The 11,317-nt window shown below is 36.1% G+C and overlaps 1 protein-coding gene across 1 annotated transcript in view; it reads right to left on the reverse strand.

Annotated features, from left to right (window-relative positions):
• The window catches only part of rai1 (retinoic acid induced 1), a 56,102-nt gene that overhangs the window by 41,883 nt on the left and 2,902 nt on the right, over window positions 1-11,317 (reverse strand). The gene's annotated exons all lie outside the window — the stretch shown is intronic.

Raw genomic sequence — 11,317 nt, forward strand, 5'->3', positions numbered from 1 at the left:
TTATCAACAGAGCACATCCTCTTCACATAATCACACACATCATGCACAAACGTACAGACACAAATGCATCAGTCCGTCCACTTTCTCTGCTTCCCCCCCACCCCGCCCTTACATCTGTCTGTAGTGCTGCTGTGTGTGTGAATTTGAATGCGCGTCTCTTTAAATTGCCATGTGCGTGAATACGTGTGCATGGCAGCACTCTGAAGATGTATTTGTGTGTTCACACCAGAATTACCTTGCCATTTGTGTGTGTGTGCATGATATATAACGCCATTCTGAGTGTGTTTGTGTGTACCCTTAACACTCTGCATATGAAAACAGTGAGAGGATTAATATCTTCAGACACACGTCTCTCCTGCAGACACACATCTACGCATTATGGCACACTCTCATCTGTCCTGTAAAAAGATGTGTGTGTGTGTGTGTGTGTGTGTGTGTGAGAGAGAGAGATGCTGTGATTAATCTTGCTTGTGCTCTAGTGTACTGCTGTTTTTTAAAATAGTATGCAGTATGCATTATGCAACACTAAACATTTCAAACAGCAAAATGTTATTATTGTTGCATGTTTATTTTAGTGATGACTAGTCTATGAAAATAGTAGGTTAAATAGCATGCAAAAAATAATATCATGACCTCATCACAGTGCCGTCACATTGTCTTTTATTGGAAATTAAGATTCTGTTGCATTTTTATTTAAATTTCATGTAATAATTAATGTAAGAAGCTACATTTTGCAATTTGACTATATACTAGGTTAAAAAATAGGTTAAAATTATTTCTGGTTCATTCATCATACTGAAAATGGAAGGTGAACACATTGCATTATGGGATATATTATTTCACACAGGAATCTCTGTTGTATAGTGCACATTTCAGCAAATTTAGGAGGCCGTTGGGGTATTCCTTGCATAAAGAAAATATGCTAAATAATGAATACTATTAGAAATAACAGTAGTATGTTAGTATGCAATTCCGAACATAGCCAAAATGAGCTCTGTTGTTTACTAGACAATTTTGGCGAATATAATATTTTTGTATTCCATGCAATGCACCTTCATGCACAATATACTGCACATAGGCTACTGTGTACTGCAGAAGTAGTGTGATTAGTATGTCAGTATGGTATTCATAATATGTTAGTATGGCATTTTAAACATGGCTGCAATGAATACTGCACATTTTGACAACTGTAATAGGTTATTTTGGTATTCCATGCATACAAGCTCCCTTCATGCACATGTATACATACTACATACTGTAAAAATTGTATAGCCACAGCGTTCTCTATTGTATACTACACGAATACCTGGCAAATGTAGGAGGGTCATTCTGGTTTTCCATGCATACAAACTCCCTTCATGCACAATATACAGTATATACTGCATATTATAGAAATAGTGTGAGTACTGTGTCAGTATATTCTAGATATAATGGCAGTGTATTCTGTTGTATACTGCAGATTTTGGTAAATTAGTAGGTTATTTTGATATTTCATGCATACAAATTTCCTTTATTGTGAAATATACACACAGCATACTGCAGATATTATGTGAGTAGTTTGTTAGTATGCAATTCTAACCATATTTACATTGTGCTCTGTTGTATACTACACCAATACCTTGTAAAAGTAGCTTACTTTGGTATTCCATGTATATTGTACAAACTCCCTTCATGCAAAACATTACATACTGCAGATATTCTATTAGTGCGTTAGTATGCTATTCTAAACAACAGCAGTGTGTTCTGTTGTATACTACACATTTTGGTAAATGTAGGTTATTTTGGTATTTCATGCATACAAGCCCCCTTCATGCACAATATTCATGCTGCATACTGCAGAAATAGTGTAAGTAGTATGTTAGTATGCTATTCTAAACATAACGGTAGTGTGTTCTGTTGTATACTACACATTTTGGTAAATGCAGTCGGTTATTTTGGTATTTCATGCATACAAACCCCCTTCATGCACGATACACATACTGCATACTGCAGAAATTGTGTAAGTAGTATGTTAGTATGCTATTCTAAACAGCAGCAGTGTGTTCTGTTGTATATTACACATTTTGGTAAATGTAGTAAGTTATTTTGGTATTTCATGCATACAAAAACCCCTTCATGCACAATATACATACTGTATACTGCAGAAATAGTGAGTAATATGTTAGTATGCCATTCTAAACATAACAGCCTTGTATTCTGTTGTATATTACACATTTTGCTAAATGTAGTAGGTTATTTTGGTATTTCATGCATACAAACCCCATTCACGCACAACATACATACTGCATACTACAGAAATAGTGAGTAGTGTGTTAATAATGGCATACAAACCCCCTTCATTCACAACCTACATACTGCAGAAATAGAGAGTAGTATGTTAGTATGCTATTCTAGACATAATGGCAGTGTGTTCTGTTGTATGCTACACATTTAGCTAAATATAGTAAGTTATTTTGGTTTTTCGTGCATACAAACCCCCTTCATGCACAATATACATATTGCATACTGCAGAAACAGTGAGTAGTATGTTAGTATGCTATTCTAAACATAACGGCAGTGTGTTTTGTTGTATACTACACATTTGGCTAAATGTAGTAGGCTATTTTGGTATTTTATTTTAGTGGTATTTTGGTATTTCATTTTCATTTTAGTGTTCTTCTTTTCATACTACACGTTTTTGGCAAATTAAGTAGGTAATTTAAGTATTCCAAATTCCAAACTTTCTTCATGCATAATACATACAGCAGAAGTAGTATGAGAAGTATTGTAGTATGCTCCATTTTCAAGCACAGCCTACTTCTCCAGAGGCACACAGATAGCGTTAGTGTGTCGGACTGTGCAGTGCTCTACAGCCTGTAGCAGGACGCGGGTGTTAGCAGTCTAGGGACAAGCCGAGACGCAGAAGAGATGGCCGAGAGAAAATGAAAAGCTCTGTTTGCATGTCTTAGTGTGTGCGCGGATGAGTCCAGACAGACTAACTGCACCGTGAGTGTGTCCGGAGTATGACTGACATTAATAATGGAAGTGCGGCTAGTTAGCGTCAGACGGCCGAGAGCAGTGACAGCGGGCTCTCTGCTCTCTGACCGGCTAGCGTGCCTGTGTATGCATGTGTTTTGTGGAGGAGGGGCGCGTTTCTGTCACTCCAGCTTTTGTGGTGTCCGCTTTGACGGGCCCTCCCAGGCGACAGAAGCACTACAGCCTACATGCACTCATAATTACACACACATCTGCAGACGCACACATCTGACAGACAAACAGACAGGCAGTGGGTTGGGCATCTCTGCGTCCCTTCATCTGCAGTGTGCTCTCGTCCTTTCTCTCTTTCACTGTGTTTTGATGTAGCGTGCGTGTGCCGGCAGCATGCCTGCACCATTATCAGCACTGCCGGCGCAGCGTGCTCATTGTCTTTGCCGATGGTGAAGTGCCGAGGGCAATGTTTTCTGCTGGCGGTGGGCCTGTATTCATACACACAGCAAAGTTCAGAAGCCTCGTGCCCCCTCTGATTTTTTAGCTAAGTGGATTTTGAATGCAAATTAAAAGGCAAAAACTCTCTTTAATAATTAAAGTGATGGTTCACCCCAAAATGTTGTCATCATTTATGCTGTTCCAAACCTGTACAACTTTCTTTTTTCTTCCTTTCTTCAAAAGATATTTTGAAGAATGCTGGTAACAAACCAGCTGCTGGTAGCCATTGACTTCCATAGTATGGTAGTATGGTACTATGGAAGTCAATGGCTACTGGTAACTCTTTGGTTACCAACATTCTTTAAAATATATTCCTTTGTGTCCAGCAGAAGAAAGAAACTCATACAGGTTTGGAACAACCTGAGGGTGAGAAAATGGAGACAGAATTTTCATTTTTGAGTGAACGAAATGTTGCATTTAAGGTAAAAAAAAAAAAAAACTGTCCAAAAATCGCTGCAGGAGAAATCACTCATTCGCATGTCTAAATTGAATCTGTCCAGTCAAACACCTTCGACAGATCATTTGCTAAGTCAACGTGAAACAAAAAAAATTGATCTTATTTACTTTCTTAACGGCAATGATTCCGTGGTGCACATTTTCCCAAAGGAAAAAAAAATGTCTTCTTTGAAATTACTATCCTTGTGAAGAAGTACATTTTATAGCATTTTAAAAGAACATTAAAAGAGATTTAAAAGAATGTTTTCGTACATTTAATCATGTTATTTGCAATTAAATGAAAATGTATTATAGTTTTTTTTAGCTTATATGTTTAGTTTAAATGGAACTAATTGAACTTAGTGATTTTTTAGTACACTTTATATGTAATTGTACATATTTGTAATCACACATTTGTAATGATAATGTTGCAGTTTACATTTTAAATATATTGACTTGTAAATATAAAAAATATATCTAAAATACATATTGAAATATACTTAAATATTATAGAATACACATTAAATGTGATTTAGTATGTAGTCAACATCAAAAATAAGTACTTTTTTAAAGCATGACAAACAATTATTAAAACACATTAAGTAACACTCTTAAGTTGATATTACTGAAGTGGACTTTTAAAGTGCACTTAAGTGTGTTAGATTTAAATTGCAGTTTTACTTAATGTGAAGATAAAATGTAAGACAGGATTTTATATATCACCAGAAGAAGCCACATATTTGCAAATAAAAGAATACTAATGAAATAATAAACCACTTAAGTGTACTTCAAGATAATACAATTACATGACTATGTTTCTTAAACGGACATCTGATATCATTTACTCACCCTCACGTTGCTTGAAACTTTTTTGGTAAAAGTGGAAAAAGTGTCTTATAGGGCAGCAAGTGAGGCACAACCGCCACTGGGGCCTAAAATATGTGCATGACACCCCTGCCAAAGCTGTAGAGTTGCCATGGAGGGTTGTGCATTAGGTGGATGTTTTTTTTTCTCTCCCACTTCCTCAATTTCTGCTTTTTGCTGACTGCAGTAAACCTTTTTATAAGGCTTTAATTGTATTTTTCTTATAATGGTAGATGGATACAGTGTGGTTGCCATGTGGACAACACATCAGAATAGAGACTAGACTGAAAAATAGCACTATGATTCATTTTGGCATTGATGTATCCCTTGACATAAACAGCTCAAATAAATGTAGATCTTCAGTGTAAATATCCTTCCATTGCAGGGCCCACGCAGTCTGATTCATCAGTAGACAAATACCAGAATCTTGTGTTTTTGAGTAAAAATATATAAACATTCTGAAAATAAGATACCTTTATAAGAAGCAAAAGTGGGTTATAAATGTTATATCACTCAAATAAATAAATAGATAAATAAACAAATCAGTGGCTTTTTCAATATCACAATAATAAAAAGCCATACTACCTTAATAAAGTATTCACATAACCAAAATGCTTGAAATGATCCTAATTATCCCTATAGCTGATTGTATATAAAATATTCAAGTTTTTGTTTTCTCAAAAAGAAATTAACATTTGACTAACAAATTAAATTTTTAAGATATACTTAATTTCAGTCAAAACATTTCAGAATAAATAATGGTCAGTTTCAAGAACTACCATTATTCCTAATTCCATATCCGTTTTCTTCATATTCTTCACAAAAACTAATTTTCGAAACGGAGTACGTTGGACACATTTAACAATTGCACACAAAGAGAGTTTATTATAATTGTGTGTGTTTTACATTGGGTTTTGCAGTGTATTGGTCATAGTACTAAATGTAGTTACTTCATACATTACATTTTTTGTATTTACATTTACCCAATTCATAAGGCAGATTCAAATGATTACACAGCTTTAGAATTTACTCAATATTTTTAGTGTAAAAATGTTTAAAAAAATAAAGTAAATGATAGTTTTAGAGTGAAGTATATTTTGAATATATCAAAATATACATCTAATAAATTAAGCTTTTCGGAGGTTTTAAGCATAAAGATTACTAAATTGTATTCAAGATGAATTTTCTGAAAACAAATCCTAATATCATGCTTCTCAAGTAGGCTAAATTTGTCGCGTTTAAATGATGCTATTTGTATTGCAATTAAGAAAAAGAAGGTTGAAGTTCAACAAAAAGAGCACAGAGAAATGATATATTCTGCACTATTCAAGAGATTTAGCAGCATTTTCCAAATCTAAGACGGAGGTGTGTTTTCATGCCCCACTTTACTGCACTGTCGCTCCTCAAGGGTCTCACGAAACACGCCGTCCCCCAAGAGATCGTCTCTGTCCTCCCCGTCAGCTTTTGTAGTGCTACGAAAGAACTAGCTTTTGGTTCATTTTCAAAAGCAGAGCCCGTTTTGACTACAGCACCTTGTTGTGTGTTCTTTACTACAGCGAGGGGCTTGATGCTAACGTTAGGTTGAGTGCCGTCTCTCCCTCTCGCCTTCTTCCTAACGGTTATATAATTAAAACGGCTGTTTGAAGCTGCAGAACTTTTCAAATGCTTTTTGTGCTGCTGTGATCACGGCGGGGAAAAAAAATCATCTGCAGCAGCATGGCTTAAAATCACAACCCCCCCCCCTGTTGCCGGCCCCTGAGAGTCGTTAAAAATCCCACGCAATCCGCTCTGCGGCGTCCGAAAGCAGCCTCGGAGATCAACCGACGCCACCCAAAATCTCACACCAGCGTCTACCTGTAGGTGCCCTTGATAGTGTCGCACTCTGGTAGGCCAGGATGTGCTGATGCTAGGTGGTAAATCGGTCTGTGCAGCTGGTCTCTCCTGAGGGGATGTGGTATGGATCACATACAGTCAGAATTGGGACGCAAATAAATCACATGCAAATGCTTTCGCTCTGTCTCTGTGGGGGCTTGAACCTGCAGCTCCGCGTCAACCATTAGCTTTCAGCTTTACCAAGTGTTTTTTGCCCTTTTTCTACTTATTAGTGTCCTTGGTAAAGCACGACTATTATTGTTGCTCATACTTAGGGTTAGGGGTTTGTTTTAAACCATTAACCCTTATTATTAAACCTCTGCCCGTAACGCTTTATTGTTTGAGCCTCGGACATGAACCTCTAATCACACGGCTTATTGAAGAAGATGTGGTATTATTATAACTCCCTTAGACTGGAAGCAGTCATATCTAGATACCAGCGTAGAGGCTTGGTAGTAGTCTGTTTTGAATAAACATCTTAGTAACCACCAAGAACCAGGGTTATTCTTTTTTAAAAATGTTATTTGATTTTTGTTTCTACTTTTTAGTTATTATTATTAGTTTTGCTAATAAAATATATTATTTTTTATTTTATTTTTGTTTAATTTTCAGTTTATTTATTATTTTAGGTAAACTATTTTAGGGCTTTATTATTTTCAAGTTAACTGTATCATTTTAAATGTTTAACAGCTTTAAAATTTCTCATCAGAGTCTAGCAGTTTTGCTATTTAGTGGCATTTTCACGTTTAATGTTCATGTTAGGCAAGTTGTAAAGAATGCAAGTTTTAAAATATACCAAGTATCCACTTTTTAATTTTACAATCTTGTTTCACTTCGTTTTAAAGTCACAGCAATTCATTGTATTTTTGTTTCATTTTTGTGCTTTTTTAAAAATCCAATAACACATTTTCATTTCATGTTTGTTAACAATAAATTCGCTATAGTTTTTTTTTAAGTTGAGTTTTTATTTTAAGTTGAACTTTTCGTTTTCACTGCAATATTATTTAGTTAGATTTTTTTTTTTTTATTATTATTATTATTACCTTTTTTAGTTCAGGGCTAGTAAAGCTCACTTGTATCATTCAGTGTTTAATAGTAATACATTTCTCATCACAGTTAGGTTTAATGTTGGAAAGCATTAACATTAACAACATAACAACAACTGAAACTGATTTTAATAAATAATTTTATTTTAAATTCATGAGCATGTATTTTGTTTTTGCTTCAGTTTTCCCTGTTAAATAAGTTTACATTTTTATTAAAAGAATTATAAAAAAAATAAAATCATTAATAATAATAACAGTCCCTAGATCACCGGAGGCAGGCACCACCCACAATATCAGAAGAAAGGGAAACGAGAACATTCACTGCAATCAAACACGCATTGCCCATATGAGTGCTGCAAGTCATGGTAAACACTGGAAACATAAGAAACTGCAAGAACATAAAAGCCTCTTTTTTATTAAGGAACCGTTTCTCAGCCGTGAGGTGTGGCAGGAAGCAGGTGTGTTTGTGTGCGCATGCGTGTGTGCACTAGCGTTCTGGGCCAGTGGACTGGTAAATACAGCGGCAGTGGAGTGGAAAGGCTGGATCTATTTGGAGAAACGCTAGATGACCTTCCTCTGAGCTGGATGACATCCAAGCGATTTCACTGTGCTACCACCAACACCATACGTCATGCTCCCAATCGCACACAGATGTGTATATTCAGACACACGTGGACGTGAGGGGCGTAAACACGCACACAAACATAAACAACAGGCCATGAGTTCATTAAGCACAACCACACACATACACAAACACAAACACGCACATACACACTTAACAGCCAAGAAACGGAGAGCTAAAGACTAAATTGAAAACCCTTTTTGTATTTAATTGAATTGATATTCTATTAACTTTTACACCATTAGCCACCAATATGTGTTGAGAAAGAACCATTGTTGCTTTGATTACCCTGACAAATCATATCACAAGTCACATAAAATCATGAAAGTGGTGCACTGCAGTTTAAAAAGAACCGATTTTTAGGTGGATAATGGTTTGGTGCGTCGCAATGTCTTGCTTGCTTGTGAAAAGTGTGCGGTGTTATCTAACTGACATCCCAGAACAGTTTCTCTATTGCTTTATTATTTTAATTTAATCAGTTTCACAAATATGCATACATTAGCGTTTGAAATTTTGGAATAATTATGATTTTTAAAATGTTTTTGAAAGAAATCTCTTACACTCACCAAGGCTGCATTTATTTGATCAAAAATACAGTAAAAATTGTAATATTGTGAAATAATAACTGTTTAAAATAACTGTTTTCTATTTGAATATGTTTTCAAATGTAATTTATTCCTGTGATGCAAAACTGAATTTCCAGCATCATTACTCCAGTCTTCAGTGTCACATGATCTTTCAGAAATCATTCTAATATACTGATTTGCTGCTCAAGAAACATTTCTTATCATTACCAATGTTAAAAACAGTTATGCTGCTTAATATATGTTTGTGGAAACGGCAATACCGTTTTTTTCAGGATTCTTTGACAAATAATAAGTTCAAAAGAACAGCATTGATTTGAAATAGAAATCTTTACATTAGTTAATATATTTACTAATGCATCTTTGCTGCATACAGCAGTATTTCTACTATATATATATATACAGTGGGTACGGAAAGTATTCAGACCCCTTTAAAGTTGAGTGTTCATTATTATATTTAAACATAAATAGTAATTAAATTTGAGTTTGGGCTCTGTTGTTAATTGTAACCCTATAGTTTAGAGCATAAACTGAGGTAGATTTTTATCCCTAAGAAATTTTTAATTATAATTGAATTTCTTTAAAGAAAGAGCCATTTGTTTAGTAAACCACTGTTTAACAAAAAAAAGCAAATTTATGTTTAGTTTTCCCCCCTGCTGTCCCGAAACCATACCGAACATGACGTCAAAACTGAGGTGTTTGTGTACCGTTACACCCCTAATATATATATATATGTATAGACAGATAGATAGAGTAAATAGATATTTTTCTATGGCCATAAGCAAGTGGTTTACACTGTGACACTATCAAAATATTGCTGTTTAAGCGTCCTGACAGCAATATTGACCAATGCTGTGCGTTTAGGGTGGGACTGTCTGTTTGATTCGGCCAATGGCAGATGGAGGGAGTGTTCTGGAAACCTGTTTGGAAACAATTAGTATTATTGGTCTCCATTTGATGCTACAACTGCGGGAGAAATCGCACACGTCAGCATCAAACAAATCAGTATTTTTGCCTGTAAATATGACATTCGTTGAACACGGATTGTTTTGCGACCCTCGGTTGCGCATTAATGCATTTGCGAAACGTTTCTGTGGTGTCGATTCATTACGTTGTCACATATCTGACCCCGTGACGGTCGAGTTTGTTGTTTATTTTTTCTCTCCATCCTTTCATTTCCTGTTCTCCGCTCGTTCGTAGCAAGACTGCTGAGCCTAGTGCTGCAGAGACAGCAGCATCTGGAGATAAATAATTCCTCCATCGCTCCTCTCCTCCTCCCTTTGCGCGCTCTGCCCCCTCCTGACCTTATGGATCTGTTTTGAGCCGTGCCAGATTGTTGCTCAGGACTCTCGCACCTAGAAAACAGCGGAAGGGGGAGGGGTGCTGTCTTTCCCTCTCTTCACCTCATATCCGTCTGTCTCTCTCTCTCGGTCTACTCTTTCCCCCTGCCTCTATCTAATTTCATTCCTATCACCTTCTATTCTTGAAAGAGGCGATGGTTTCCGATCTCTCTCTCTCTCTCTCGTTCTGTTTCTCATGGTTGTTCTCTGACTGGCCCTATCACCTTCTATTCTTGAAAGAGCCGATGGTTTCCGATCTGTCTCTCTCTCTCGTTCTGTTTTTCATGGTTGTTCTCTGACTGACCCTCAAGTGTGACAGTTTCAGGGGATTGCATCAGCCTCCACGCTACATTGGGTATAGTCCTGACAAAAAATATAGGGCCATGGAGAGCTGCGCGGCGTTATGGTATACCGTGAGATGGTAGAAATTTGTCCACCGCTACGGATTTGGCTAGAACGCTGTATTTGGGTGGGCAGGACTGCATTAGGTTATTTTCTGTACACATGAGAAAATGTGGAATAATGCAGATATACAGAGTGTGACGTGTCCCAAACAAGTAAAGATGACAAAGAACTTGTTATTAAGGGCAGTAACGTGAAGCAGAGTTTAGCGGTTTATGGTTGCCGAGAAACGTCGAAACTAGCCGCATTAATATAGAATTCACCTGATGTGTTTGTATCAGCTATTTTACAGCAGCTTCGATGTGGTTCATCGAATCAGAATTCAGAGTTGCTATAATGCTAGTTTTAGTATTGTGTTTATTCTGTGAAGCTGTTTGTTCTCTTATGCCAGATGTGTTTTTCATTTCATAATTTGATTTTCGGATTTCCATCTTCAAATTCTAAATAAAAAGATAAAATAATAAAGTGAGATGGAAAAAGATAAATAACATTTACTGGATTAGCTAAAAATAGGCATTATACTGCAAAATCAGTCTTTTTCATAATTTTTGCATTGTTTTTAGAAAAAACAAAACAAACAAACAAACAACACCCCCCCCCCCAAAAAAAACAAAAACTAAAAACATTTTTTCAGCTGAGCTGCATGTGTGCTAGGGCTGTCAAATTACAATTAGAATTCCGAAGATT

The sequence above is a fragment of the Sinocyclocheilus rhinocerous genome, unplaced genomic scaffold (assembly GCF_001515625.1).
Source record: "Sinocyclocheilus rhinocerous isolate Xijiao unplaced genomic scaffold, SAMN03320098_v1.1 scaffold275, whole genome shotgun sequence".
NCBI lineage: Eukaryota > Metazoa > Chordata > Actinopteri > Cypriniformes > Cyprinidae > Sinocyclocheilus > Sinocyclocheilus rhinocerous.